The sequence below is a fragment of the Lactuca sativa genome, chromosome 9 (genome assembly GCF_002870075.4).
Source record: "Lactuca sativa cultivar Salinas chromosome 9, Lsat_Salinas_v11, whole genome shotgun sequence".
NCBI classification, from domain to species: domain Eukaryota; kingdom Viridiplantae; phylum Streptophyta; class Magnoliopsida; order Asterales; family Asteraceae; genus Lactuca; species Lactuca sativa.
The window spans coordinates 104,472,959-104,478,057 of NC_056631.2; positions in this window are offsets into that span (position 1 = coordinate 104,472,959).

Here is a 5,099-nt window from a genome sequence, read left to right on the forward strand (position 1 = left end):
AAAGCTCAAGGCACAAACACTCAAGCATCATCAGGTGAAACGATTGGGATAAAAAGGTCACTGACTCAGCAGAAATCCAAACGGTTTGGCGATTTGAAAAAGGTGATTTTTATGAAAAGGCGTGAAAAAGGGGAAACGTTTTTCTCTCTCCTGCGTCATCTTCGGCACGCCAACTGTTCACACATCAACTCAGGCGCTATTTTTGAAATACTCCAAGATTTCAGCTGGATTCTTCTCTCTCTTCCTTGTATGTATAAAAGGAATTGGAACGATACTCTCTCAAACTTTATCACTTCCAAAAATCTCTCAAAGAAACCCGGCTATTTTCTGCAACTGTTCATCGTCATTCTCAAGCTCCTACAATGGCAGAATCTTCATCTATTCATGATACCTCAGTTCGACAACCCCTACTCACTATAAAACCCCAACAAAACCTAATCATTGATCTCACTCCCTTTGTTTATGAGTCGTATATGCTGTATGTGGTTGAGTGTCTCAAATACTCACCACTCGTCGATGCACTGGCAAAGGTTGAAGTTGTTCCTATGTCGTTCTTGTCACTTGTCTACTCTATGGTGTTCTACGACAAGGCTAATGAATGCATCCACTTTGAGCTTCACGATGAGAAGGTCTCTATCTCCAAGAGTCGATTATGTGCCCTAATTGGTCTTTCTCAAGATCCGTCTCTGGTAAACCCTGATTCCATTACAACTGGCCAACTGTTTACAATGTTTTATCAGATGGGGTATTCTGAAACCCTAACAACCGTCACCAAATTCAAGAAGTCCTGCCTTCCTCCTCAATGGAATGGCCTTTTCACACTCTTATTCAAGGGATTGTCTGAGCGGAGTGCTGGTTCTGACGGTGCTAGCAAGGCTTTCATGACGGTGTTGTATGGGTTGTACAGTGGGCTTAACCTTGACTATGGGTCCATTATTTGGCAGCAGTTGATTCAAAGCCTAGTCTCTTCGTCCAAGCACTCGGAGATTTCATGTGGGCGTTTCTGGACTATCATCACCAAATGGGCAATGGATCGTAATCGTGTCCCACTTATGGCGGATTCCTTGCTTTCTTCCATCGCCACCTTTCATACGACGAAGATCATTGTCACTGATCCCACAAAATTCTCATACATCGGCTCTATTCCTGAAACCATGCTTGGTTGTATCTCAGCATCAAGCAATCTTCTTCAGCAGTACAGGAAATGTAAATCCGTTGGTTCACGTGATCTTACTCCCACAATGCTTCGCTCCATTGAAGAGGCTGACAAACCAGCCAAAAGGGGCAAGAAGCCTGAATCGCAGAAGGAGGGATCGGTAACAAAACCATCCAAGGGGCAGACCCCCAAGAAGAGGAAAACTGATAAAGCTGCTCCTTCTCAACCTCAACCCAAAAAGCAGAAGAAGCCTGCTAGGAGACTTATTCTTCAATCCTCAAGCGATTCGGATTCAGAATATGTTCCTCCTAAGCAGAAGAACGCTCCATCTTCAGATTCTGAGAACGAAAGTTCTGATGAAGAGGCTTTGGGCCGAGGGGATACTCCACCTCGCTCCCCTACTCCAGAAATTCCGGTTTGTTCTTTGCCTTCTTCACCTCCACCTGTTACAATTCCTGCTTCTATCCCTCCTATCTCTCAAATAACCACCTCTCAACCCTTCACTTCAATACCTATTCCTACTTCCATTTTCATAGATACAACCTCTACCACCACTACAAAACCTACATTCACTATTCCCAAACCACCTGTAACCGAACCTACTTTTACAACCGAACCTCCTCTAACAACCGAACCTCCAGTAACAACCGAACCTCCAACTTCTTCAAAATCCTTATCTCAAACACCTTTTACAGAAACAACCCCGGTTTTGGGCGGTGAGGACTTGGAGTTTGACTCCACATATTTCAGTCCTTATCGAGTACAAAGTGAGGATGATGACGATGAGCCTATCACCAAACGTCATATCAAATCGGTAAACGACAAGCTTGATCAACTGCTTTCCTCCTCTTCCTCAGGAGCTTATTCAGACGTTGCGTTAAAGTCCATGTTCTCTTCGGTTGTTGCTGAACATTCAGCCTCATTATCTGCTGCAGCCAAGGCTATTGAAGCCTCCACTTCCCAATGTCAACAGGCCTCTCGTGCTGTTGATGCCTCTAAGGAGTGCAAGGAAGCGACCGCAAATGTCGATAAACTAGTTTCCCAGGCTCACCTGTTTTTAGATTCTTTGCAGGCTGCTGCTGCCAAGAATGCTGACACTGTCAATTCTTCTGTAGAAACTCTTCAACAGACTCTTCAGTCTGAGTGCTCGAAGGTTGAAGCAGCACGCCTTGCTATTGAACAGGCAAATGACACGTTCCATGCTAATGACAACGAACGCTTAACTCAACTGCAAGCGGACTTAGCTATGGAAAATGGAATTATGGATGAGCTTGCCAGACGCACAACTCAGCTTAAATTGTAAACACATAAGCTGCAAACTGCTAATGCTGAGATTGATGACCTCAAGTCAGAAAGGGAGGTTATACGGAGTTCTGCTACAGAGGTTCACTCCATCCTTCTTCATCTTATTGAAGGTCATGATCCACTTATCACTATCACCATCAGAAGGCATTTGGCAGACAAGCTCAGACCGGCACTGGACGTTCTCAGCCATATCGAGGGTGTTCCGGTGACTGGCGTCCAACCGCAATAAGGGGGAGAGAAAGAGTCAAAGCAAGAGATGAAGCAACCTCCTCCATCTAGCTCCAACCCAGCTGCTGAACCAAAGGGTAATGAAGCTTCGGTCAGTAACAAGGATAAGAAAAAGAAGACGATTGGTGAAGACGATACAGACAATGAAGATGATGTCTATGTTGAAATTCCCAGGAAGCCTGTCCCAAAGGTTAACTCTTCTGAAAAACAAACTGAAGAGATTTCCATGAAGCAGCGAACTGAGTTAGAACAGAAGCGAAAGGAGGCGGAGCTCCTAGAGAAGAAAAAGGCTATGTTCCCTGTATGGACAAAAGATTCGCTTTAGAGGTGTGCAATTGACGAGCCAACTGTTCTATGGCTCGAGCCAATAATGTCATTTAGCCTTGACAACTCCGAGGATGCGCAGTTCGATATGCCTATCACTCGAAAGGCATTCATCTTCCACTGTTTCAACTCGACTGCTGTCATTCCATCTCCAGACCCGAAGGTAGATAGGGATCTGTTAGAGTTTTACTTGGAGTTTGCTCAACCTCAATACCAGACTTGGAGCTCAAAGAAGATAACCACCGTCAAGGTGATGAAGCCCTATTCAGCAGGGAAATTTATCAATGTCAAATTCAGGGTGACTAGAGAAACAGAAGGCTCAGTTCACCATTTTTCTCTTGTTGATCTACCGAACCTCAACCCCCATGACTGGATACTCCTCAACAACATTATTTTGTCAAATCCTCAGGAGTATTAGCCAATAATCGATCATGTCAAGCGTATGCTTGTTTGCTACATACATGAGGTAGCGAAGATGGACCAGGAAATTGCCTCTGTCATACACAAGCGACCAACGATCAAACCCATGGGCAGAGCTGGCAATGTCAATACCATGATCAAGGGGAAGATAGATTCAAAGTATCACACAGTCATGTTTCTCAGGGGTGAAGGTCAAAAATGTATGTTCGCTCTTGTTGACAAACACCTCTTCTCGACGTCTTGTCTTGAGCATATCTTGGAGATCATGCAGAGGTGCGACCAGAACAATGTTGCTGTTAAAAAGCTGTTCGTTGACATGCTGAGGTGGTACATTCTATTCCGACAGACTCTTCTCGCCATTATTCCTAAATTGTTTAAAGTTATAAAGACGGTGAGACCTGCTCAGAAGAAATAATCTCTCGCCTCATTTGACGCAAAGGGTGAGATTGTTGAGTCTAGTGGATTGCGTCATGGGCTCGGTTCATAGCCTAGTTTGAACGCCGGTATTGGTCCTGTCCAGCCGTGCATTATTTTGTATTAGGGTTTAGTATATAAGCTACATGCATGCAGACTTAGAAGACATCGCTTTTATTGTTTTCGTTTTAATTGCTTGTAAACCCTAGCTCGCCTCTACAACGGAAGTTCTTCATCGAGCTCTGCTGAGGCGTAACTCAGTTTTGAATCATAAGCTCATATTTGATTCTGTTTTGTGTTCTTTCTTATTTTGTTCTTAAACTGTTAGATTTCTTTTATCGTACTTGTGAAAGATCTAAACGATCAAAGATTTTTGAACTCATCAACGATGGATTTTATCACGAAGCTTCCCAAAACCGCGCGAGGAGTGGATTCGATATGGGTCATCGTGGATCGATTGACCAAGAGCGCCCATTTTATTCCAATTCAGGAGAGCATATCGGTCGAAAAGTTGGCCGACATCTATATCAGGGAGATAGTGGCGCGGCACGGGGTGCCAGTATCAGTGAGTTCAGATTGGGATGTGCATTTTACTTCCAGGTTATGGAAGAAGTTTCATGACGAGTTGGGCACTCGTCTGCATTTTAGGACCGCCTTTCACCCGCAGACAGATGGTTAGAGTGAGCGGACCATCCAGACCCTTGAGGATATGTTGCGGGCATGCGTGCTAGACTTCGGTCGTAGTTGGGATACCTATCTTCCTCTAGCTGAATTCTCATACAATAATAGCTATCATGCGAGCATCGATCGTCCTCCCTTCGAGATGTTGTATGGGAGGAGGTGCAGGACCCCGATATGCTAAGGCGAGGTTGGCCAGAGGGTCATGGGGAGCACCGAAGTGGTGCTCAAGACGACCGATAAGATTCAGCAGGTTTGGAGCAGGCTTCAGACTGCACAGAGTCGGTAGAAAAGTTATGTCGACAAGCACCGTTCAGACTTGGAATTCCAAGTCGGGGATATGGTTCTTCTGAAGGTGTCGCCATGGAAAGGCGTCATCCGATTCAGAAAGTGTGGCAAGTTGGGCCCAAGGTACATCAGACCATTCAGGGTTGTATTCCGGGTGGGCAAGGTGGCGTATAGGTTGGACCTGCCAGCCGAACTCAGCCAGATCCACAGCACTTTCCACGTCTCTCAGTTGCGGAAGTGTTTGGTGGACGACCTGGCAGTGGTGCCTTTTGAGGATATTCAGGTT